The sequence below is a fragment of the Ambystoma mexicanum genome, chromosome 14, assembly GCF_040938575.1.
Source record: "Ambystoma mexicanum isolate Mex_15411 chromosome 14, UKY_AmexF1_1, whole genome shotgun sequence".
Lineage (NCBI taxonomy): Eukaryota > Metazoa > Chordata > Amphibia > Caudata > Ambystomatidae > Ambystoma > Ambystoma mexicanum.
The window spans coordinates 548,465,363-548,491,815 of record NC_090940.1 but is presented as its reverse complement, the minus strand read 5'-3'; the positions used below and the strand labels follow the sequence as shown (position 1 = coordinate 548,491,815).

At 43.9% G+C, this 26,453-nt stretch overlaps 1 long non-coding RNA gene across 1 annotated transcript in view; it reads right to left on the bottom strand.

The window, feature by feature from the left end:
* LOC138527330 (uncharacterized) overlaps window positions 1-26,453 on the bottom strand; it is a 61,163-nt gene that overhangs the window by 23,914 nt on the left and 10,796 nt on the right. The window lies entirely within an intron of this gene.

Sequence of the window (26,453 nt, the reverse complement as noted above, 5' to 3'; positions counted from 1 at the left end):
TTTCCTAGAGAAATAAGCTATAGGGTGTATTTCACCAGAATCAGGACAACGCTGAGATAAGACGGCCCCAACAGTGGATCCCGAAGCATCCGCTTCCACCAAGTATGGTAACAGTGGATTAGGGTGCTGTAGTACCGGGGCAGAGGAGAAGGCCTCTTTTAGAGCATCAAAGGCCTCTTGTGCCTCAGGAGTCCAATGGAAGGGTTGCTTGGAACTAGTCAATGCTGTCAAAGGAGCTGAGATGGAGGAGAAGGAGTGTATGAATCGTCTATAGAAATTTGAGAAGCCCAAGAACGACTGAAGTGTTTTGACTGAGGTGGGAATAGGCCATTCTAAGACTGCCTTAACTTTCGAACGGCTCATTCTGATACCCTGATTAGTGAGATCATAACCAAGGAATTCGACCTCAGTGGTATTGAAGACACATTTCTCGGCTTTAATGAATAAATGGTTCTCTCGCAGTCTCTGCAGAACAAAAAGCACATGTTCCTTATGTGCCTGCCTAGATGAAGAGTATATAAGGATATCATCCAGGTAGACTACTACGAACTGGTCCAAACAGTCACGGAAGATATCGTTCATAAAGGCCTGAAACGAGGCCGGAGCATTGCATAGCCCAAAGGGCATGACAAGGTACTCAAATAATCCGTACCGGGTTTTGAACGCCGTCTTCCATTCGTCCCCCTTGCGTATACGTACAAGATTGTACGCTCACCTCAGATCCAGTTTGGTAAATATAACAGAAGTACCTAATTGATCCAGAAGAACAGAGATTAATGGAAGAGGGTACTGGTTTTTTACTGTGACCGAATTTAAGGCCCTATAGTCAATGCAAGGGCGAAGATCACCCTCCTTCTTAGGAACGAAGAAGAGCGGAGAGGCTGCAGGGGACCTGGACGGCCTGATGAACCCGTTGCTCAAGGCTTTCTCAATATAGTCTTTTAATATCTTATCCTTTGGTAACGTAAGGGAGTACACTCTGCCAGTTGGAATTTTGGCCCCAGGTGTTAAATCAATAGGACAATCGTATGGACGATGTGGTGGTAAGTGGTCGGCTCCACCCTTGTCAAAGACATCACGGTAGGCCTGATATTCCAATGGAATAGTTATATCGGGAGCAATGGTAACAGCCCCGATAAGGGCTGTGGAGGCGACTAATGCCTGACAGGAAGAATCGGGTGACACATTAGTGCTTTGAAAGCATTGTTCATTGCAGAGCGGGGATGGAAACTGAACGACCCCCTTAGCCCAGTCAATGGCAGGGTTATGTTGTTGAAGCCAGGGAACCCCTAAAATGACCCGGAACTGGGGTGCCTTGATCAAGTCGAATGTTATGTTCTCAGTATGCCCTTCTTTGGTTTGCATTCGAACCAGAGAAGTGTTTTGGGTGACCAACCCAGATACCAAGGAGGTACCGTCCACTGCATGAACGGTTTCTGGACGTACCTTAGACACCATAGGCACATTATGAGAACTAGCATAGTCATAGTCCATGTAGTTCCCTGTGGCGCCGGAGTCAATAATGGCTAAAGAAGAAAAAGAGATGTCAGGAGTCGCTGTAAGGACCACAGGTAAACTAACAGGGGCAGAGGTGACCCCGTGTGAGTCCAAAGAATGTATCCCCGGCGTAGGGACTCTTACTAGCGCCGGGTTTTGGCGTTTCCCGCCTTCCCAACAGGTTTCTTTGGACAGTCCCTAAGTAGATGGTCTGCCGAACCGCAATACATACAAAGATTGTTAGATCTGCGGTGTTCCCTTTGGGCTGGAGTAAGGGGTCCCCGTATAGCCCCCACTTGCATGGGTTCAGGGGCGGACAAGGAAGAACTGGCGGTTTCCAGCAGTGGAGGGGTCAAACCTGCTGGTTTGCGTTCCCCTTTTCTTTCTGCTCTTCGGGCGTCGATCTGCAAAACCAAATCCAGGAGTTCACCAAAAGCCGTGGGAACTGTAGGTACGGTTGCTAATACATCTTTTAATTCCTCTGATAGCCCTTTGTAAAAGACTGCCGATTTTTTCTCTTCTGGCCAGTCCGTTTCGGCTGCCAGTTGATTAAACCTAGTAAGATAGGAAAACAGAGAGGATGTCCCTTGGCGTAAATTCAGGAACTCAAGGTCCGTAGCCTGGGATTTGTAACGAGTGTCAAAAACCCGGTTCATAGCTGCGATAAGGGCATCGCAGTCATATAGCAGGTAGCTGTTTGACTCGAGTAGAGGGTTAGCCCAGGCTGCAGCGGTTCCACCAAAATTGGAAAGGATAAAGGCAGCTTTTGTCGTTGGATTAGGGAAGGCCGTAGGGCGACAAAGAAAGTGCAGCTTGCACTGATTAATAAAGGTCCTATAATTTTTTGGGTCTCCAAGAAATCTCTCAGGAGGAGCTAACGGGAATTGGGAAGCCACCAGTACTGGGGCCGCAGCAAACCCCGATGTTGAGGGATTAGAGACCCCTGAAGTCGATGCAGAAGCGTTTGAGACGTCTATCCCCAAAGACTGCGGCTGCGGAAATCTTTGTAGATTATCAATCCTGTGACTCAGAGCATCATGAGCTACTGAAATCTCAGCCCGGAGTTCTGCCACCAGACGTACCATGGCAGCTAAGGGGTCCTCTCCTTCGATATTAATATGGCTTCTGATTCTGTTACTCACCAACCAGGATGAGGATAAGGAGGTGACCAGGACCGGGATTCGCAGGGTTTGATTGAAGAGCTCGGATGGGGCCTCCAACCGAGCTTCCTCTCTGTGAGGGAATAGATCTTTAAAATGATATGACCCCCTACTGATTAAAACAGTACAAGAGCCCGATCACCCAAAAGAGCGGGGAGAACACACCGCCACGGTTTACCAGCTGTAAAAATAAAGAAGAAGAGATGAGTTCTATAATTGCAGACCGGGGATGGATTATTTCTACCTCAAGATAATATCCCTGTCAAGACTATTCAAGGAACTATGAAAATAGGTTGGAATAGGAAAGAAACACTCCTTACCACTAGTAGTGTTGGGATCAATCCAAGGTGAAACAAACGGCAGTATAAAATAATAAATGGGAATGTTAGTGAGGGTTCTAACCCGAATGGCACGAGGAGCGCACTAGTTCCGGGTTGGTGCACACTCTGCGCAGTGTCCCCCTGTGCACTTGTTGAAGAAAGGTAAACACAATTCCCAATGTCCGATATCAGACTTGATAGAAATGTCAATGAATCCCAGACGGTAATCCTGTTAGATGTGCAGTTCGGGGCTAGGAGCAAGACTTGAAAGGGTCCTGTTAACGTGCGGGCAGCAGAAGTACAAAATCGATTTGGCAAGGCAGTCCGTGAAAACAAGAAATAGGTCCTGGTACACTAACCTGGCAGTAAAGTACAAAGCAGCAGACAAGACGGTCCGTTAGGCAGGCAAAGGTCAAGAATTCCAGATTTTCAAGAAAGGACGAAGACGAAACTTCAAAGGCGTCAGCAACTTCAATCAGAAGCAGCGAGCTGAATGAAAAGACTGCATTTATCCGAAAGAGAAAACAAAACGTCAGAGCATGGTGATTGGAGGCGCAGGGCACATGATAGTGCAGTGGAGGATCATGGTACTCGTAGTTTGTTCAACCCCTGCCGCAATCGCCATTGTGAACGGAATGGGGGAATGAAGCGCCGCATACCATAATGAAGGAAAACATGTTTGTGCGTACCTTTTAAAGAACAAGCCCGTCTTCTGGAGTGATGTGCACGGCGGGGTGTAACACCTGGTCCCAGTCTTTCTTTACTGCTTGTTGCCTGTGAAGGAGCGTTGCTATGCGGAGAGCGGCAGTGGAAGTGGAAAGTGGTTAATGGTGGTGCCCTGGTCACAGTCTTTCTTTACTGCTTGTTGCCTGTGAAGGAGCGTTGCTATGCGGAGCGCGGCAGTGGAAGTGGTTAATGGTGGTGTCCTGGTCACAGTCTTTCTTTACTGCTTGTTGCCTGTGAAGGAGCGTTGCTATGCGGAGCGCAGCAGTGGAAGTGGAAAGTGGTTAATGGTGGTTCGTGCCGGCAGTGGGAAAAGTAAGTCAGACTTTATTCTGTATATTACATATTCCTCAAAGTCCCTGTGTCTGTCGATAACCCGTGCAAACCCTGCTTGCCTTTCAAACACCCATGCTGTTGGGCGTCTAATGAACTGCTGACTCTGCTGACTCCCACGTATATGCTCCCACCCAGGCATCTAAAGAAAAAATCCACATTGTGTTCTTCAGAATTCCAACAATCACACAAGGCAATCAGCCGTTGCACCAAGTACGTTTGTGCACTGATTACCGTTACATTGGTCCCCGGCTATTGGATACCTTTTCCCCTCATACTCCCTCGGACTCAGACTCCTGTACCTGCTCCAGATCCTCTCTCTTACCACTTGCAGAGAGGCAAAGGCAGAGAGCGGTGTTTGGGTTCCGGAACTTTTCAGACGTTACTGTTTTCGGGCCGGGGGAAGAGACGGACTAAGGCAGCTCCTTGAGCTGCTGGGAGTTCCTGGACTGACTTGGAATGGATCATTGTGCCTGTAGGAGCACAAGGAGTGGAAGACTGTCAGTCTGATTTGTCTTTAGCATTGGACTCAAGCTCCTCCTCGCTTTGCATTTTGGCCATATTTCTTGGGCTCATCTAGGAAGGAGAACCCTTTCCTTTCCACTGGGGGAATTACAGCCAAAACTGTAAACAGCAAAAACCCAAACCACAAGTTTTGCCTGCAAGTGTTATCGAGTGTTTCTGTGTGTTTTTGTCATCCCTCCTATACACCTCTGCAATCTTTGACACATACATTTATGGACCTATTGGAGATAGGAGCTCTGACATGTGTTTATAACTATTTTTTAATATACTCAAAACAAATTTCAAGTGCTGAATGATCTGTTAACAGCCTTACTGTGCGTCTAATCCCTTAATTATTTGTATTCACTTTTATCTGAGGTTTTATACTCCTTTCTCTTTTTAAAATGAGGTACAGGGCGGGGTTGTAACTTTCTTTTACAACGTGGTGTAGTGAGTGCTTGTATAGAATATTTGTGCCGTCAAGTATCTGGTTTTGGTGGTTTTTGGCTCCAATATTGTAATGCATCCCGGCCCTTGGCTAACATGGATGAAAGGTAAGTCCAGGTATGAAGGTGGCCCTGGGAAAATGGCCACCAGTGCAAAGAAATAAAAACGAACTAGATCCATTAAACCTGCAGTGAGGATCGCAAGGGCTAGACAGACATCCTCCCAACTCACTCTGAATATATATCTAAAGAACATGGCAGGGAACCTTGAAGATAGGATCCAGGTTAAGGAAAAGGCTATATGGGAAGCAGTCTCCTGTGGTGGGGGACTTAATGAGAGGGGTGTAGGTGGGGGTTTGTCTGTGGCCCTGATTGTGAGCAAGAATGACCACTCCCCGAGGGTGGTGGTTTGTGAAGACGAACCGACATCCCAACCACTGGGAACCCCCATATCGAGCCCCCACATGGACCTAGTAGATGTGATTGTTGCTGGGGAGGGTATGGGTGGGGCAGGGGAGTAGCAGTGGAAAATGGGGAAGCTGAGGTGGGGGTGGTAGGGGCCCAGCGGGGTGAGAGGGGCTGGTTGGTAAATCCATGGAAATGAATGCCTCGTCTGCATCAACTACGACTGAGTGAAAGGGAGGGTATTTCACGGACACGGGATGGGGTAGGATCAGGCCTACTATGGGAGCACGTGTGGTAGGAAGAGTATCTGAGGAGAATGAGGCTCAAGTGGAGAGCAGTGTGCTAAACCTTCTACTGGTGGCTGCTCCGCTTATGGGGGTATGGGAATAAGAGGCCTGCCAAAGGGTGTAGTTGAATCTACCAGATCCCTGATGAACAAAGCAAAACACTGGATTAAGGTTAACCTGATGGACCCCAGCATCAATCCTATCCATGTGGTGGCTAGAAGGGTAGGGTGGGTGGTCTATCCGTAAATCGGTGGCAGGTGATTGCATTGTTGCTTCATTCTCAAACTCACAAATTGTCAGGCATATAGTCACCTCTAAACTGACAAGAGGGTTAAGGGCCAACGGATTCAGATTGGATAGCAGGATGGTTTGGTTCGAATTATTATTATTATTTATTTTTTTGGCCAATGGGAGATGGCTGCAACGAGGGGCGAGGGGACAGGGGATGGGGAGCTCCCACCATGCACACAGCTTCAGCTGAGCATCTGTGGGTTCAAAATGGAAATGGCAGGATAGATGCAAAGACAGGGTGATGGCACTCTGGGTCTATCGTCCCATAACAGATTCGATCCCTTCTCGTCTATAGATGAGTTGGAGTGACAGATGGCCACTATGCCCAAGGTAGAAGATGTGGAGGTGGCCAGACTAGTCTGGAGATTGGGGAAGGGGGGAATTGGACAAGAGGAGGATTTCTTGGTGGTGGGGATGGTATCCTCAAATATAGACGGAGCTAGGGGGAAGCTGGAAAGGGCAGATACTTTGGAATTTTTGAGGGCCCATGAAATAATCCTCTTACAGGAAACTTGGGCCACTGATTTGTCTTTATTGGATGGCTATGTTTCTTATGGTATACCAACCAAGAATATTTAAAGGGGCAGGTGCTAGGGGGGCATGGTCATTCTGGTGAAAGCATCTTTGAATTGTACAGTAAAGGTGGTGGAGACGGAGATGGACTTCCTCCAGCTGTTGATGTTCAGCCCCCCTGGAGGTGACAAGGTTACCATCCTGAACTTCTATAACAGTCCCCATAAGGCGAAGGTGAACCGATTGGAGAAGGTTAAGGGGTTTGTGGATAAGGTCGAGGGGAAAGGGGGGGAGTGGTCACATCAGGCTTGTCTGGGAGGGGGCTGTGATGTCGTCACGTAACTCCCTAGTCACGTGGAAAGGACACGGCGGCCTCGGGAAGGGGAGGGACGGGAAGTGACGTGGGTTAATCACTTCTGGGTATTGAGTAGGAGAATAAAGGATGTGTTGACCGAAGCTCCGTGTCCGTGCCTTATTCTGAAGTGTGGTATCTATACACATCTCGACAGGGGCGATTTTAACCTCAGACTGGGGTGCAGAATGTCTAAAGATCTCTATGACCCGTTGGAGGACTCACTCCTGAATGTTCAGGAACCGCAACTGGAGGATGTTAGGGCATGTGTGAAGGGCCTACAGCTAAGTGCTTGGCTGATTGAATGGGGAATGAGATTGGTCAATGATCGTATTGAGCCTGATATCCCTGGCAAACAAATCTTCCATAACCATCTGGGCTCCTCTACAATTGACTACTTCTTCATATCACAGCTCTCTGGAGGGACCTAGTCCGTGTTGAGATGGTGGCAGAGGGCAATAGCGATGATCAGCCCTTAGTTTTGAAATTAAGAGGGATGTTTGGGGGTGGGTGACTGTCCGACAGAGCAAGTAGTCGGTGGAAACAGAAGCTGTTTTCAGAAGCAGAGTAACCTGGAGGAGAATCCGGGATTCAGTCCTGCATCTCAATATTATGGCTGGGTTGACTGTGGAACTTCATGGTATTCTGGAGTACATGGCCAAACCAGTGCAGGTGGTGGAGCACTTTGAAGGCATTGTAGGGGCTATTACTGGGGGTGTAATACTCCAGGGGGAATATTAAAAGGACGGAAAGGTTTGAGCAAGCCTGCAAGACTGCCAAACAAGTCCTCTTGAATTCCCTAAAATATTCGGCAACCCCGAGAGGTAAGAACATCCAGGCAAGAGCCCACTATCGCTCGGCAATAGAGAGCAGAAAAATAGAGCTTGAGGAAGCGGCGTGGGACAGCTTTCTTGAGGCCACCAGGACCAATGATCAGTGAAAGAGTTTGGAAATGTGTATAAGGGGGCCGGTTTACAACCTGAAAGAGGGCCATAGTGGAAGCCTGGGTGTTGCATTTTGCCTCCCTATTTGGAGCCAGTGGCGCACCAGATGAGAGGGGCAACAGTAGTTTGACCTTATGTTTCAAACTTGAAGAGGTTTCACTAGCAATAAGCGCAGAGACCCGTAATCGAGCCCCCAGACCAGACGCGATACCCGTCGACCAATTTATGGACCAAATTGATTTCTGGGCACTGGTCAGGATCCTAGCTTATAATGCCTGCCTAATCTCCGGCCAATTTTCACCATCCTGGAAATCTGCCATCACTATCCCAATCTTCAAAAAAGTGAATGCCACTAGCCCGATGTCTTGCCGCCCCATATCATTACCAGACAGTTTGTTCAAAATGTTTGGAAGGGTCCTGTTGCGTTACATATAGTCCTGGCTCTCAGAAGGGTTGGCTCTGCCTCAGGGCCGGCCTTAAGGGCAGCAGCGCCCTGGGCGAATTGGCGCTCCCCTCCCCCCTCACCCTCCGTTGCCCCTGGTTAACAGGGGGTGGGGTGGAAGGGGGGCGTGCCAGGAGGGGCCACTTTTTTTTTTTTAAACCTCCTCGCTCTGCGAGGAGGTGATGGTGTGAATAGGGCGCGTTAACACCCCATTGTCATTGAATGAGCCCGCCGCCGCGGGTTCATTCAGTGACAATGAGGTGCCTGCCACGCCTTCTGCCACTACGCCAGCTCGGGGGAGCCCTTGAAAGACTCCCCCGAGCTGGCGTGGTTGGGGGACTAAAGGCGCATTTTGCTGTTAAAGGCACCCGCAGTGACAGGTGCACTTAACAGCAAAAGGCCGCCTGCGGCGCCTTCTCCCACAACGCCAGCTCGGGGGAGCCCTTGAAATACTCACCCGAGCTGGCGTGGTGGAGGCATATGGGGCCCTGGGGAGTGTGGCGCCCCGGGCGGTCACCCGGCTCGCCCCCCCCCCCCCAAGGCCGGCTCTGCTCTGCCTGACATCCAATTTGGATTTCGACCGGGGCTGGGAACCATAGAACAGGGCCTCAACCTGTACCTTCTTATCTCCAACTTGTTTTTGTTTAAGGGTGAGGCGGTCTATCTTGCCTTCATCGACCTAAGCATGGCCTTTGAATACAGACCATGAAATGAGTGTTTTTTTAGTAAACTTTTTTAACACAGTAGTGGAAACGGATGCTCCTGGGTCTTTGCCTGCTTTTATGCTGATCGTCCTAATTGCTATTATAACTTCTAACGGGAGCATAACATGGGATTGTGTTTTGGGGCTTTTTTTCCCCAACCGGGCGCACCCTGCATCTTTTTTCACCCTCAGAATTGGATTATATATATTAACCGACACATCCCCCCCTTATGATCTTACTCAGCGACTGAGATTACAACCACACCAATCCCTGTGAGATATGATTTAGGCGTATTTTATTCTTTTACTTTCATTTTTCTAAATACATCCATTTACTCGGGCAACAGCCTAGAATATGCAGGACATGAGTTGTTATGACTACGAGTTGGATGCTAGACTGGGGACCAAGATAACAAGTGGATCCTTGATACCACACCACATTAGAATTAAGATGCTTAGAACGATCTATTGCAAGTGCGCGTCATTACTGTAAATACAAATGATGCTAAACGGGCATAAATGAGATTGAGCAGAACATATTTTTTGTGCGCATGCGCTGCTAGATACACGCACCGGCTTGGCACCGGATGCGTGATGTCACACGCACTGTGATGCAGCAACACTAGTTGAGTGTTTCCGGTATTGGGCTGCATTCGCGATCACGTTGCGCAGTAGCTTTACCAGTGAAACATTTCACTTTGGAGCTCATCACCACGGCTTTGTGCATGGCTTTTGCAGATTTCTTAAATCCGGATTTTGTTCTTCTTTTTTCAGGGATTAATCCCGTAATTAGAACACGTGGTATTTGACCCTTTAACTTTCGGTTTGTAATGACAAGATACAACCTTGTTTAGGTAAGGATCGCTTTGAATAGGTTATCATTTTATGGTTGAATCCGAGACGGTATTTTCTTGGGGCAATGGCCCAGCAAGTTAGTTACATGGTTTCCTCTTTTACTTATACAGCCATAATCCGATTTACTATGCGAACATAAGGGTACTGTCCATCACACAAAGCTTCTTTCATCATTCACAACTCCTCACTTGCGAATAAAAACCTGGCATGTGAATGATACTTTTCTTGAGTTATATTATTAATGCGATTTTTAATAACTGATTTTTTCAATTTTTGAACCTATACACAAATACATTTTGATTTTTTTTGTGCAGAGACGTCATAATTTACCTTGCACCTTGGTAAACTCCTATTCACTTTGATCACATTATCTTGACACACCAATGGGTGCCGGTGATTTTGATAGTTATGTAATTCGGGCCGCTCCAAAGTCACTGACACATACAGGCTGTAATACATAGCATACTTAAACATCACACCTTACTCTTTAATAACGTTATTTCTAGATGCCTGGGTGTGCTCGGGCAAGGATGGGCACCTACCTTTACCATCTTATGCTCTGTGAATTAGACGCTGACCCCAAATAATTTTTCAACTTACAACTATGAACTCTCCAGTGCATTTAGACTGTTGATCAATGTACTTGTTAAGATGGATTTCTGAACTCTGGTGGGCAGAGGTTCAGGCCATCCTAGTTTCTTGTAACAGGGTAACCTTCTGGACAAGCCAGACCAATCAAGGTAGCTATGGTCAAGAATAGGTCTCAGGAGGGGGTGAGGGTGACTGAAAGACCTCAATGAGCACACAGAGTAAAGGACACTTACAAATCGCTCCCAGTCAGGTGTAGATATATTAAAAATGCATATACATTTATTTCAAGGCCTTTGAGTTTCAACACACAAATCAAATCACAGTAATACCATTAAGCCAACACAATCTTATCTAAATAGATATATACAAAACCATTGGGGTCTAAAGGGTTAATGCACAAAAGGGGTTCATAACCTAAAAGGGGAAGGCAACAGGTAGTGCAAATAGTCTTTAGTCCCTTCTGCATCCAACAGACTCCTAAGAGGCAGTCCAGTCCCTAAGAAGAGTGGAGCCTAATGCTCAAATGTACATGCAATGCCAGCGTACGCGGTAGTTCAAATGGGCAAAAGGGGGTCTCTTCAAGGGTCTGTAGCAACTCAGGAAGGTGGGTGAGGCGACAAAGAATAGGTTCCCTCTATTTGAGGAGGGTCACCAATTGAGGGCAGAGTCAATTCCAAGAGTTGGGAATAGTTTGCTAGCTCACACTAGCAGTGGAAATGAGAGGGGCCCCCAGGGGCCACTCATGTGAAAAAATGTATGGAGGCACTAGAGGCCACCGGTTAGGGTTGTGATTACTCACCAACCCTTGGCGTACTCCGGACCAAACTTCGGCAGTCGAGTCCACTTTAGTTGCAGGTTCAAGTGCGGCAATTTGACGGCTCTGCGGCTTTCAGCGACGAAGATACAGCGATGATTCCCAAACGTGACAGTGGCGATTTCTCAGCTCCTGGTGGATGGATCAGGCTAGTTTCACTGCAGCAGGCTTCAGGGGCAACAGGGGCACAAATTCAGCGCACCTGGAAAGGTTGTCACCACGGCTGGGCAACATGGTAAACCCGTATGCTCCGTTTCGGGCACACTCATCTCACTACAGGGCCTCCTCGAAACAGCAGCGGTATCAGGGTAAAGAGTCTGCGTAAGCTGGTCAACCCACTGTTTGGCCCAGCGACACTTCCGAGAAGGCTTCCTTGCAGGTTAAAATGAAGGTGCCGAGAATAGTTGGTCCCACTATTCCAATGGGTCAAAGCGTCTTCGCAGACCTTCTAGGACGACCAGATGCAGAGGGGTCCCATGGGACGACAGCGGGCTCAGGGTGCCAAACCTTCCAGCGGGTCACCAGCGGTTTCTCGACTCGGCTTCTTAGTTTCAGGATACTTGGATCATATCCTTCTTTCAGTGAGAACTCCCGAGATCGACATGGTATGGATGTTTGGGGCCTTCTCTTATCCAGAATCTCCTTTGCGCCAAAACAAAGAGGACCCAATGGGAGATTTGCTCACATACAGGCATACCATACATGGACCAATCACAGACCACGGTGGTCCCAGGCATTCACAGCACTCCAGACTCTCTGGCACCCAGGATGTGTATTGGAACCAGACGTTCCAGGCCACATCCTGGAGGCACACACAGAAGGCATGCATAAGTCTGTGAAAGCTTGGTGCTTCGCAGGAGAATGCATTCCCAAATAAGGACTGACCTGGGTTGGCTTGACCTGGGGAACGGGAAGGGGCAAGATGGCCAAAGGACAGGATAAAGAACCTTTGGCATTTCCATTTTGGAGCCAGGCAACCTATTCGTTCCAAACGCGGTAACCGTGGTTTAACTGGCAGGAAAGGGTTAAAAATATACAAAATGATAAGCTGCCACCAGCCCTGTTGAAGGCACATCTGCACTTCTCCTAAAAAATCCTTCGAGAGTATCTAGGGCCTTTGGAGATGACTAATAGACCCAAGTGTATGGTACTGGAAGGTACATTGTACACTTGTTACATGTTGCAGAAATGTTGCAACAGTGGAACAGACTAAGGGAAACAAAGTCTTCCAGTACTGCCTGTCTTAAGGGCATGTCAGTTTCACCATAAAAAGTGAGCGAAAAGCCCAGAGGAGTGCAGCAGAAGGATGGGCTCCTCTGGTAAAGTCAGACTATGGTGTTAAACATCGGCAAAATGTTGGGGGGGTACACAACTGGAGGGAAAATTACACATGAAATGGAAATCTTTCCTACCAGTACTTTAGACATGCCTCATGTTATCTGTAATATGAACAATGCCTTCACTTTGTTTATGTTTCCCGCTAACCTACCTCCCTCCTCATTGTGACAACCATGGGTATATCATTTCTGTATATTACTTTATTAATGTTTAATTTTGCATTGCCTACACCTGAACAATGCTTTGTCTGTTTTAACCCATTTATTTATTTATTTATTTATTTATTTTACGATCATCTGTGGATAATACATGATGAATTGGGACTGTTTCTTTTGATATTGTAAATATGATTGTGGATTAACAGCCTTGAGGAAGACCATGTGGTGGTCGAAACACGTGTCGGCTGTACTGACCGAACAATGGAAAAAAAAATCCCACTCAATGGGTTATTGACTTTGTATTGGAACGAACATTGAATCTGATCTGTGGTTTTACTACATAGGGAGAGCGCTGACACATAAGACCTGGTTGGTTGGTGTTCTTCAATTCACCCCTCTATGAGGCCATACGGGTGGCTTTGAGGGTCATTTGGAAGTCGCTGCCCCCATCACTTATTATCACACATTACTTCCTTGCGTTTTAGCGCCTTCAACCTAAGGATTATACCCGTAATTCATCCTCAACTATTTGAGAAGGGGGATTTTAAGGGGATAGAAAATGTTTTAATTGTCCCGAGACATAAGGTTTTAACACATTTGTCAAAGGTTTTGAGTTTGTAAATGTTGTTTTTATTTATATTTTTCAATGTGATGAATTGGCTTTTGATAATCTGATTTATGTGTATTTGATGTCTGTGTTTATGGATGCTTAATCCGAATACATTTTGAATGACGATATTAAAACCCTGCACATAAGTCTGTGATATGAACATTTCTTATAACGACACTAATAACATGTACTCTTACGACGCACACTACTAGGACACACTGTGCTCCTATGACAAGTGCTTCTATGACACACACTCTTACAACACGCACTGTTATGACACAAGCTCCTACGACACACCCTCCGACGACACAAACGCCTATGACACGTTCTCCAATGATACGCACACCTACAATATGCACATCTACGGCACGGGCACCTGCAACACATTCTTACAGCACACATTGTTACAACACGCAGTCCTGCAACGCGTGCTATTATGACACTCTCTCTTGCGACATGGGCACCTGTAACAGTCACCTACGACTTGCACTATTATGAAACATTCTTACGGCACACATTGTTGCAATACACAATCCTAAAACACATGCTCTACGCACACTCCTACAACACACGCTCCTATGGCATGTGCTCCTATGGCACATTCTCTCACAGCACAAGCACCTATGACACGCACACTTACGAGACACATGAGTTTCACAGTTTATGCGTTATGCCATTACATCTCCTGAAAACACACATGAAAGTCAGGGTTGACTTTGGTTTCACTTTTTAGAAAACTAATTTCTCAGCCATGCAAAATGGTTTTTCATTTGGGAAGAGGGAAGAAAGTATTTCTCTCCTTAAATGGTGCAGCTGCTGGGGACGGAGAAAAAAGTTCTCCTTCACAAACACAAGCATATCCTTTTCGGAATCCCTGGAAGACATTCCAGAATTGGCTCCGGCTTTTGGATTTGTAAACCTGATGCAGATGCAGTCCCGGATACACTGTTTTTGTGACCAGGTAGTTCTGAGCTAGTTGCTTTCTCGGGGTAGGGGGGGGCAGTATTAGTTCAGGATTGCTACTGTCAGGCGGACAGTGGGCTGGATACAATGTAGTCACTGCACATTTGCACAAATAAGAGAGCACTTCTACACATGTCAATGAACATCTCAAATTCAGAAATGCAATGTGATGGAAACGTGCAGAAATCAGACACATTCTTCTGCGCTTGTTTAGAATAGCAAAATGCATGTGAGAATCATTCCTGACCCTATTATATATTTTTCAAGTGGAGCAGAAGCAGTGTCAACCAGTACTGGTCTGATTGAATTTCTACCATCAAACGGATAGAAATTCTTTTATTTTTGTTGACTTTTCACAATGATGGGCTTATTGCGGTCCCATTACTTAGAAAGGCACATTCAGCACCCACGTGGGAGCCTTCATTATATTAATATCGGGAGGTTTGCACAGCTGCGCAGCCCCTAAGAAATGTGCATGTCACCTTTGTGTCTTTGTGAGTTGACCTACATATTTCTTAAATTGACGTAAGTAAAACAAACTTCCTCTGCCATTTTTTACTTGCTCAATTATTTTAGAATCTGCCCCATAGAGACTTGTTTGAAGCCATCGGTCAAAAACAGTATTTCAGATTAGTCAGTTAAGGCTGTATATAGAAACAGGTCAGATGGCTGTCATTCCTGAACAGAATCTAGTATAGGCAGCATGGGCCATTGCCAAAGAATTATTATTAATGATGGGTGGAAAGGCACATCTGCATGAAAGCCGAGCAGGAGAACATTAGTGTTATACCCACCCGGTCTCTGCGGAGGCATTAGGGCTCGGTTTCAGCCCTACCAGGGATTAGTTCACCCTTATCTGGCTTCTCCCTCTGCGCTTGTATAGTTACTGTGGTAGTGCTGTTCAAGACTGCCCCTATGTAAATATAAAGGAGGCATAAGTATGCCAATCTGTGATCCGAGTCCACTTCCAGACCCCCTTCCACCCAGAGTGTGGTTCCCGTAGGTTGCGCTGCCCCTAGAAGGCTCACCTGCTTATCTTAATTGATGAGCTCTCCATCCTGCTACTTCTGGCAGGGGCGCTTGTCTGACTGGGACCCAGTTCCTTCACTGGTCCCTGTGTGTGGTAGTCCACTTGCTCTGTGACTAATCCACTTCTCTCCAGGTGAGTGTTTTTGTTTGTATAGTCCGTTTTGCTTTCAGCCTGAATTTGCTGTGTTTGTTTTGTCCGTTCCGGTATTGTTGTCCGCGCTTTCGTTTACTCTTTCCCAGTGTAGATGTTACGGCCCGGCAGCAGTTGCAGAGCTGAAGATAGCAGCCGGAGTGAACAGAGAGCGAGCCCACGATGGCCCGGCAACATGTGAGTGGTCTCTGAGGATGCGCGCGTAGTGCCAGTGCGGCGCAACCCCATGCTGCTGAGTTTTAACTGTCTTACCTTGTCTTTCTGCTTCTTTACAGGACCCGACTCTGAGGATGATGGCCACAACGTTGGATGATGATCGCGGTACCGGGATCAAGGTCGCTGGTTTCCTGAAGGTGAGTAAACAGGTTCAAGCTGCTGTGAGCGTCACGTTGCATGAGGATGCAAAGTAACGCGAAGCGCTGGCGTTGGGGATGGAACAGTTTATATAGCTGTGCTCCTGAGGCCACGCCCATGAGTTCTGTTCTGCTTGCCACACCCTGCCCCTTCTGGAATCTGCACGTGCAGCCTGGGTCTGTAGAACCACACCCAATGGTATGCTCATGGAAAGTGTTCTTGAAAAAAAGCACGTGGACAGGTTCTTGTGAGTGAAGCACTCTTGTACCAAAATAAAGTGTTCCTGCTATCTCTTTACATGAGCCTGGCGCCAAAGGTGCCAGACTGATTCCAGCTGGGCCCCCTGTGTATATCTGTCCTATATCCCATTCTCCCCATCACTTGATGGAATGGGGTCCGCTTTTGGGCCAGTGCTCATGACAATTAGTCATCTATAGGTATATGCCCTTTTTTGGTTGTCATAGAATGCCTGAGTTGGCAAGTAACTCCTACCAGCATTGGCCACTTAGAAAGGATTGAAATGAGTATGAGAAAAATTAAATGTACATCAGACAGTTCCACTAATCTACCGCTACCGTGTCCGATTATGCCAACCAGGTTTGAAATAACTGCCTATATCATTCACTGTTTTTATTTTTTCAGGGGTAAGGGTATGCTATTGGTGCTACCAGTATATGTTTGCCAATCCTCCATGGGTTTAGGTGTGGCTAGCTGCTGCTAATCTCACCACAAACCAGTCCAGCAATCTAGGCTTTCATTTCTCTGTCAAATACATCAAAGAGCATGTAGTTCTATATAAATTAATTATCAAAAAAAAAAAAAAAATCAGCTTTAGATAATGTTTGGGCCACCCTAGATTTGCTCTAGAAAAAGTAGTACGCATTTCAGTCCAACAGTGGATTTTATTGATAACCATTATAGAGTGGCATTACAGTAGCTAAAAAGTATATAGTCAAGCATCTCATAGTTTAAATTGAAAATTATACTTTGTACAACTGGTTATGTTAATATTATTTTGTTGTAATTGATCCTTAAGCACAGTTATAACCCATAACAGATCACATTTAAAAAAAAAGGTGTTGAAAGAGAAGTTAAAACCCAGCTCTTTGTTTGCTTTTACTTTAAGTTGAGGATTTAAACATCTACACTACAAACGCCAAGCTCATGAAGTGGGTACAAGCAATGTGGTGAACCAGAAGAAGGCGTCAGACAACTTAATGGCATGTTCAAATGGGTTTTGTTTAAAAGAAAAGAAAGCATCTCCTAACTTGCCCTGTCGCTATGAGGGAAGTTCCCTACCTAGCCAAAAGTAAAGCTAAGGGTGCACGTCAAGTCCAAATAAAAACGACTTCTGTTCAAAACCTATTCAACTGACTGGCCCTACCACTTTGGAAAAAAACACCTAACTGAAAAGAAAAGAGGATTGTATTAGAGCCTCGGTATGGACTTCTGTCTGCCCGACTTGTAGATAACTGGTTCTCAGTCTTTAAGTTTCTTGTAGCTCATCTTCACAGCTTTAGTATGAAATCCTTTTTTTTTATTTGGTTAGTTGAAAATCAACTGTTCAAATATCAAAACAGAATTTAACAAGTATAAAAGCATCAGTTATCATAACAACTTCATACATCTCATTTCAGGAAGTCATAATACATATAACCAAACAATATAGTACAAAATGCACAAATCAGAATAAAATATATGAAATTACATATATATATACAACAACCATAACAATTTAAAAAATATAAAGGAAAAAGAATACCACGTGCATAAAGATTCTTAAATAATAAATGAAATGTCTCCAATTTCAGATCAATATTAAATTCACAATCAATGGTTGAATGATTGAATGATTAAACAGAAATCACTACAGTTAATCAAATACAGAGTTTCTATTATCAATGTTTATGAGATATGAGATGTATCCCCCTTATAGTCCGGAACCACTGCTTCCAAAAAATGCACTAATGCTACTTTCACTCTCAACCTTGGACTTGAGAATATGGCTTTCCAAATAACATTAGAGTCCACCGACGTAGACCAAACCATTAAATCTCTAAAGAACCTCTGTCGCATGGCTACTAGCGATTGACCGTCAACAATAAGATGTTGCAAGGACTCAGTTTGAGAAACATTTAGACAATATTGATAGAAATTCTGATTTAGAGTTATTTGTTTTTGCCTATACAATATATCGTGAGTCTGCCACAGATTGAAACAAAATCTCATGTATTGACTACGTATATGAGGAGACGGGCACTCGATCAAATAATCTGCCATAATTCTAAATGTCTTATGTACAAAAAGGGCAACATCAAAATCCTTATATGTAGTACACAATGAATTATAACAAATCCAGTCAAATTGGAACATTTTGATATTTGCTCGACCTGGGTTGGTGATTAGCAAGTCTACAGTCACTGAGGCATCTGCTAGAGCATTCAATATAAATGTACGCTAACTAGCTGGGAACACATCATCTGATTTCAGTAAATGAACTGCAATTATACCTAACATTTTCTCAGTTTCTAGGTTTAACAAACATTTCCTCAGTAATGCAGCCATTTTCCAGAGGACTTCAGAGTACATCGACAAGGACCCCAGTTCGAACCATATTAAAGGGAGTGGTGTACAAGATGGTAACTTTAAAGAATATCTACAAAACTTTGCTTCTAGCAGGTCCCAGAACTTCCGTTTCTTTGGAATCGAAGCTTCCACACCATATAATAGACTTGGAATGACTTTTTGTTGATAGAATAACATTATATGCATACAAGAGAATTTTCCAAATTTATAAGCAAGCAATTTAGCTTGTGATGATAAGCCTTGTAGTTTGCTCTTTATTTCCAACTCATAGAGATCCCCTTTGATAGAATTTGTGAATGAGACTCCTAAGTACTTGTATTGAGGAACAGTTTTTAGTTCATTTTGCTGTAACATCCACTTATAGAGGGCACCTCTATGGTTGGGTTTATTCATGCATACTACAATCTGTGTTTTTTCAGAGTTTATCACAAAGTTATTAGACTGAGCATAACAAGCTAGTGCATGCAACATATTATTCAAATCAAATGGAGTTTGTGAAAGCAACACCAGATCATCTGCATAAAGTAAATGATGTATTTTTTTGCATAGTCAACCTCGGAGGGTCACTCATATTATCCGTAAAGATTATGCCCAAATCGAGAATAAAAAAGTTAAACAAGAAAGCAGCCAGGGTAAAGCCTTGTTTAAGGCCCCTTTCGGTAGGAATCAAAGAACATGGCCTACCATCAATTGTTAAATGCACTTTCATTGATGTATCAGAATAAAAAAGCAGAATTAATGTAAGCAGAGATGAGGGGCAGTGATGAGCTTGTAATTTACTGAATAGTAGATGGCGATCAATAGAGTCAAATGTCGCTCTAAAATAAATGAAGGCTAAATATAACATTTGTTTCTGAGCGGCAGCTTGAGACTTGATTGCATTAAGAATCAAAATATTCAGAATAGTGCCTATGCCAGTTATAAAGCCGGCTTGAAATGGATCTGTAAGGTTGTGTTTTTTTGATCGAATGTTTAGTTCTCTCAGTAAGATATGACAGTAGATCTTTCCTGGTATGTCTAACAGAGAGATTGGTCTATAGCTAGCCGGGCTTTGGTGGTCCCCTTTCTTATAAACAGGTAATATTATGGACTGAGTCCATGTTTTTGGTAACATTCTAATATATTAATGCTTGAAATGTTTTAAAATAAAATAGAGGCCCAATGTTCTGGATGTTGTTTAAAAAGATTATTTGACAGACCGTCAGGTCCGACAGCTTTTGAATTACTAGCTTTATTGATGAAAAATAGTATATCATCCATGTCAAACGACAGAGAAAAATGTGTTGAGCTTTAAAGTGATGGTAAAGATCTAGTGTCGTTAGACATTGAATAAAGCTCAGTAAAGTAAGTAATCCATTTTCTTCAGTTATGTTACTTAGCTGGATGGCTAACTGTGATCCAAAAGTAGAGTGATTTATGATGGACCATGTTTTAGCAGTATTTTTATTGGTAATAGCTGATAACATTATTGCACCATCATGCTGATATAACTAAGCTTTATGATTTTTGTATCCAATTTGTATATTTATTTCTTATTATTTTGATAGGAATAACTTTAATCTGAAGGGGGTAGAGTGAAGCTGCTCTTAAATGAGCTCTCAGGGTTGTTTTCCCTATTTTCACCTCATGGTCAAATGAGTGACGATGATGGTTTGTTTGAAGACCATATTTTGTGTGAAAAAAGTGGCATGGTATCACTATATTCAATTCCCGCTGTACCCGGGTTAGTGGAACTATGTACCAAAGATTCTGCCAAAAAGGTATCAAAGTGACATAATGTACTCTGACCATCAGAGACGATTTAACCCTGGATTAACAATCATACAGCTCTTACAGTACACTCTTGATGTTGTTAGATTTCAAGTATTACTGATCCATTTAATTTTAAGGATATTATGATCACTTAGGTCAGTTTTGGTAACACAGAAATCAATAACCTTGGAAGAATATTCTCATTCACATATATGTAGTCTATGATGGCTGCACTTGACCCTCTATTCCATGTCATGTGTGGGGGAATATCAGACTGAATAGTACCATTCAACATATGCATATTACGAGACTTGGTCAGAAAGGACCAGCGGTGAAGTCTGGCATTATCATTTACATTGTTTACTTTAAAACTATTGAGGTTCAGATCACCAGCTAGGATGATCCGAGTTAACAATTTATCACATGCTACTATGTCAAACAGGGCATTCATATCATCAATGAAACAGTCATCAGATATTCCTGCTGGATTCCAATATACATTAATCACAGCACACACCATTGATTTCAACTTCACCTTAATCATTAACATGATTTGGAGCTGCAAATATTCAGCTTTTAGTCCTCTGTCTGTTTTTATAACAGACAGAAACCCGGAAGAGCGCCTCCCTAGTAAAAATGTTATTGCAGGATTAAGAAAGACATTGTGATTGTCCCAAGAGGGAGGTGTAGAGAGCTATGTCTCCTGAAACAATATGATGTCAGTTTTTCCAATTTGGCTTTGATCACTATTTAAAAGTGATTAAATCTGCGTGTTCCAACTTAACAGGGAGATTTCAAAGTTCTCACTCGCTACTTCTAGTTAATGTTGACTGTTACCACACATACACTGACATTTTTTAGAATCTTGAGAAATCTCCTTCACTGTTTGATGTATATTATATATTGGGGCAACAAAGGGCACTGTCGAGCCACCAGAGTTGGCGTTTGAAGTTTGAGTCATCTCAGTTGAGAGAACAAAACCAAGATCAAATAGGCCTTTTCTAGAGGCCCAGATTATATTCTGAATGGCTCTTGACTTTATCCAAAGTCTTACCTCAGCTAAAGATTTGTCATTCATAAATTCCACCAGCTGAATGTCAGGGGAGCTAATGTCATCAAGCCGTGTAAGATCAGAGAATATTTCCATGACAGAGCTACGATTTAGCTTGAATTGTGGAAAAGGCATTGGGCGACAAGCTAGTAGCAATGGGTATGGCCCTGGACATTTTAGGGGTACCAGCTTTATAGTTTTTGTAGCTAATGGAACTTGGGTTTTAATGTCAAGAGATGGCATTGATGCACATCCATTACCCTCAATTGTGAGTAATGACATCTCTAGCCATCGTAACATTTCCGCAGGCAACTTTGTCTTAGACAAGGATCCTTTAGAACGTGGCATAGGAAGATGAGGCTTATGAGTCTGTGGACCACAGGCGTCATCAACTGCATTACCAGACAGCGACAGAGGTTTCAATCTAAGAGCAGACTCATTGTCACAAGAGTCTTCTATCTGCGAACATCCGGGTATCACAATGGAATCTGGAGCTCCCTGGGTTTGTATATTAGGGATTGTATTTTGCTGAGATGAAGTAGAAATGTGTTTACTCAAGGGAGGTACAGATTGAGTTTGAGTGTTTCTTTGAGTTTTTTCTACAGGAACTACAGCAGGAAGACCAGCCATATATGCATCAACGGCTTTCTGTATTTCCTGACGATGATAGTCAAGAGATATAATTTATTTTCTTTTCTCATGGGCAATCGGGGGTAACAAGATGTTATGGTTCACCAGAATAGTCTCAATTGTTATATGGGTGTTATCCTTTTGCACAGAGGCTTCTTTCACCAAATCACCCAATGGCGCGTAGGCCAATGGATGTTCTGTTAACAAGGGTTTATTTATGTTAGCTTTGACTTCAGATTGCAATCTATATATTTTTTTTACAGCTTGAGAGGCAATTTCCACTCGCTTTTTGGGAAGGTTTATTGCCTTAAACTGTTGTAAGTTGGATGTAGATATATTAGTTCTTGATTGTTGGTTTTCAGACCGTTTAGTTTGTGCCATTGTTTTCCTTTTACCCATTTTGTTTGGTGTAAAAATTGTGTCGACATTTTTCTGTCTCCCATCTAGTACAACTTCTGGAAGAATTTTCGCTTGCTCTCTATCTTTTAGAGGAGCACGTGGAGTAGAATCAGAGGTTTCATAGATTATTTTACTAATACATGGAACCACAGAGACAGGCTCCAACTGTTTGTGCGAGGTTGGATTATCAATTACCTCTACAATAGGATTTACAACAGCAGTAGTTTGGCAGGCTACAGAGGTATGCCTAACGTTTATTTGATCTAAGACCCGCATGGCATCGTCTTTTAAGCTTTGAAATATTCTTTTTGCCAGGTAAGTATTTTACCAATTGCATTACTTTGTAGGTCTAATTTTGCATCTGATGAGTCAAACAATTTGCTCAAGGAGAGTATAGCCATATTCATAGCTTGCAACGTTAGTTACACCAGTTTGTCATTTGGTAGATTTGAAGGTACAGTACTCTCATTACCGAGCAAAATTTCTGCGAGTGGAGCTGGTCATTGAGGTGTAGGAAGGATGAACAAAATATTCGGTTCGGACTCACTGTGACTAACATCGGAGAACATCACCGGTGATGCAGATATATTATCAGGAAGCATCTCCGCTGAAAAGCCAGAGCCATTGGGGTCAAGATCCAAATCAATTATAGCTACATCCGACTGTACATGAATTATGACTCTTTGCGATTCTTCTGATAATGCTGCAGCTGGAACATTATTTAAAAGCATACTGTCAGATAAGGAGATGTTTCCTAACTCCTTACACTGATTGGCTTTAGGACATGACTCAAGAGATAAATCCCTGTCTGGTTGGGTTTGTTTTTGCTAAGGACTTTTTTTTTACCATAGGTTACACCTGTAATCTACATGGAATGGGTCTAGTCACTGCCACAGAAGAGGGTCTGTTACTATATGGTTAAACCTGTTTAATAGATTCCATACCAAGTATTTGAGAGGGGACATGCTCTTTACAAAACGAGCGGATATCAACAGATTCCACAGGGTTTAATGGTTGTTTGCACTGTTTTCAAGCAGCACAAGCTATTGGGGTGGAGCATGGAAGGCTTACCATTTGTTCCCTCTTAGAGACAAATGATACATTCTTTAAGTTGTTAGACTCTGGGGGAAGTAAACCAGATGGCATACCGGTCTTCAGCGACCGCTCCGCGTGAGTCATATTAGGAACACTGAGCATTGTGAAAGCACCTCAGCTCCTCGCCTCATCGGCGAAGAGGAAAAGAGGTAATCAGAAGGTACTCCGCTTGGTGCATGCGCGCTGGTGCCTGATTTTACGTCTTTGCGCCAAAAAGGGGCGGGGCTTAACCACTTGCAAAACAAATTATTTTTTTCTTCCAATTTCTGTTGATCTAGACATAGGAAAATGAACACATATAAGGCTTAGGTCTTGTAACAATGCTTGTAGAGCTCTCTGATGTTCCTGAACTACAGTAGCATCAGTAAATACAGTGAGACGTGATCCCAGGAGAATAAATCCACTTGTTATGCAGACAGTAAAGTCCAACAGGAAAAGCACGAAAGGCAAAGAGGTACTCAGCAGGTACTCCACTTGGTGCATGCCAATTGGAAAATAACAATTGTTGTTGGTATGTTTCTCCTTCCCTTTGATAAGGAAACAGTTTCTGTTTTTCAATGTACAAGTCCCTCCAGCACACTTCTTTTATTCCCACCTTTGTAGCGTTGGAACTTCCCAAAGTCCAGTAACTCTGTGGAAAATGTCTTATTCCTTGTGAAGAAATATATCTTTATACTTCCCAGTGATTTCATGCACTGTGCTGTCCTTGTTTACAGAGTATTCAGCTTCACTTCACTCTGTTTCAACATAGGATCTATGTTTGTGCGTTCTTGATACTCTTAGTGGTTATTTCAGCTTTAATATACCGAGTCTACATCTTTTCCACTCTCATATAGTCCGGGTGTGTGCCTGTCTCATCCTCTTAACTTTTTGTACTTTTGTCAGCTATTCCAGCATCGCATCACAGTGTGTGTTTCCCTTTCTCTCCAGGGCAGTGGGGCCAGGTGCCGTGTTAAGTGCTCTTGACTGTATATACTTTGGTGGCTATTCCAACCTTGCATAACAATGTTTGTAACCATTTCTCTCTGGAAATGTTCTCTGAGAGTTTCATACCTGAATCGGTTTCGGTGCTCTTGGAAACCTACAGTTGTGTATCTTGCTCAACTCTACATGGTCGTAGCATCCCTTTCCCCATCCGTTCCTCTCGTGGCAGAAAAGGTGCTTGTCAGCAGACGCTCGAGACCTCAGGCTCCTCTTTTTCCTCGGACTTCAGCATTTGTTGCTGCGCACCATGCCCACCAAGGCTCTTCAGTGGTCACACTGCCCAAGAAGACGGTTGCCTCTCCGACCTCTCTTTCCCTTTGACTGGAGCCTCTTGCTTGGTCACGGTATCCGCCTGTCAGCCTCCAGCTATCGGGTTTCTGTCTTGTCATGTTGCTGCTGGCTGTTCGGTTCGATGTGGCTCTGCCCCACCGGGACGCCAATGCTCCAAGGGATCACCTCTGTGTAGCATTTGCTTTCCCCCACCATAGGAGTTCCCTCTCCATTTGCAGTTTATTTTATTATTATATAGGGCATTAGAGTTAATGAAAGGATGTCTGTCTTCATTGATTAGAATATTTAAAAAGGACGGATGGAAGGGTTCTGGTTTTTTACATCTTGCCAAAAATCCATAAAAACTTGTCCAAACCCTGGTACGTCCTATAGTCTCAGGGTGAATTCTATCTTGCAGCCGCTGTCTAAATTTGCAGATGTCTATTTAAGACCTTTTGTTCGCTTAATGAAAAGCTACCTTAAGGACACCACAGATGGCATTAACAAGATCGAAGGTGGTTTTTTTCACCCCTGGAGTCCACCTGTTGATTTGTTTAGACATCCAGTCTCTTGTGGTTTTTTCTACACAGCACACCCCTGTCGTGCCCAGTGAAGGGCTTTGTCATATGTTTTGATGCAACTCGAATAAAAAGGGTCTGCTTCCAGACGTTCCACTAAGCGGAACTCAACTACTTGTGCATTACAAGGTAATGGGCTACACTTTACATTTTACGTGTTAGGAGTCTATATTGGGACTTTGTTGAAGGGGTGCTTGGTACTACAGAAGCAGAGCCACATGATATATTGATGTTTTTTTGTTTGGAATTGGAATTGTTTGTAAGTTTTGGCAGACCCGGTTACAGATGTGGTACTCAAGTATGGATTTTTTTCTCCGTAGTTTCTTATGGAGATAGAGGAATGACAGGAACGTTTACGTTTCAAGTCAAAAGAATACAATACTCCTGATGAATGTCAGACACTGTTTTTGGGTCACTGGACAAGAAACATGTTGGGTTGTGTTTAAATACACAACAAATCAAAGCTGTTTGTGATTTGTTTATGTTTCATGTTGGTTGTTTAACACTAGGTGATTGTTTTTTACTTCATTTATGAAATTTTATGTCTCACGTAAAGATGTTTCATGATTATACCTGGCTGTAGGTTTGTTTTGAAAGAATATACCCTATCTTGGGTTTTTTTCTTTTTTCAAAAACATTTTGATGTATATTATCAATAAAATAGAAACTCTTCTTGTACCTGTGAGATTTCTGTTTCCTTGAGGGGATAAACTTGATGTTCCTTTTCCTTGTCACAGTGTTATATCAATTTTCTTTTCTCTTTGTATATTATAAAAACTCAGGCGAAATCCACCATTATCTGAGGCCAATAGAGTCGAAAGATATTTGTGAATTCTAGTTGTAACAGGGAATGCAACAGTTTTTATGACGTCCACATATGCAGAAAGGGTGGTTTGGACAGGGAGTTCCATGCTGGACCTGGAGTCCTTGTCCCCAAGAGGGGAGTCACTCCCAGCGAGGTCACACTTGCCCAGACCCTCAGGGAGGGTCTTGAGTTGCAGGCTCACCTGCCTATTCTCTAAGGGAAGGGAAAAGGGACAAATTATCCAGATTTGTCACAGCATATGAGAGCTAAAGTTCAGCATGAAAAGTCACTGGGCCTCATTAGGAGTATAGCGGTAAGGCAACAACGGAGCCGGTATCGCTACCGGCACCTTTGCTACTGTACCGCCATACTAGGACTTCTGCTCACGGGTGCCCTTGCAGCCACCTGGTCTGACCAGGTTGCTGTACTGGCACCCGCAAGCAAAACATGATGGTAGCAATGGTACCATTATAAACGGTACCACTGCTACCATCCTCTCCATTCCCATTGAGCCCTATGG